Consider the following 842-nt stretch of genomic DNA (forward strand, 5'->3'; position numbering starts at 1 on the left):
TTGTGACGAGGCGATTCTTTTATTTTTATTTGTTTTTATTTTATACTTTGCCCAACTACACACTGCCCCCTAAATAATAAAATCCCGCCACCGTTGGATACCTCTTCCCTCGATTTTCCCCTCATCGCCCCTCTACTCCCGCCACTGGACATCACGGAGACATCAGCCGAAGAAAGACAACAGTTCCGGCCCTACTGGATAACCTGAAGGAGCCGTTGCTCCCCCCACAAACCACCCATACATGGACCTCGGCAACCCACCGCCCTCGACGATCCCAGCGAGACATCCCTGGATTGTGGTCCTCGTCACCACTCATCCGTGCTGATTGGCCCCGATTGCTCCCGAATTACAACCCGAAGGACTTCGGCACGTGACGAACCCCCACGAATCACGGAGGAAACGAAAAGACCGTCACTCGTGCAACCGCTGTTCTGGACCCTGCCACGTGCGCCCCAAGAGTTGAAGAAACAGTGCAAATCCCCCGAAGTTCTGTACATTGGATTTTGCGATAGAGTAAAGAGGATTTTGGTGCCCAAGCTCATCCCGGCTCTAAATACTGTGCCCCTGGAATCTAGAAGGAGGAACGCAGGCTCAATCCCTGGAGTCGTTGAAGGACCCGGATTAGACCTCAACTGGAAGTCGTGAGTACGAGTTACCCCCCTCATCTTCCCTCTTGTCCCCGCAATATTACCCTTCATACCACCCAACGGTGAGGCTATACTCTTTTGTTTCTTCCCCATTTAGTCACTCTTCTTATATTTAGTTGCATTCCCTCGACACGACTAGCTTCTCCCCTTTTTCCTGCATTAGAGTCACTCCCTTTGCACGTGTACAAAAGTTGC

Source organism: Diachasma alloeum, unplaced genomic scaffold (genome assembly GCF_001412515.2).
Source record: "Diachasma alloeum isolate Michigan unplaced genomic scaffold, Dall2.0 Dall_scaffold_00194, whole genome shotgun sequence".
NCBI classification, from domain to species: domain Eukaryota; kingdom Metazoa; phylum Arthropoda; class Insecta; order Hymenoptera; family Braconidae; genus Diachasma; species Diachasma alloeum.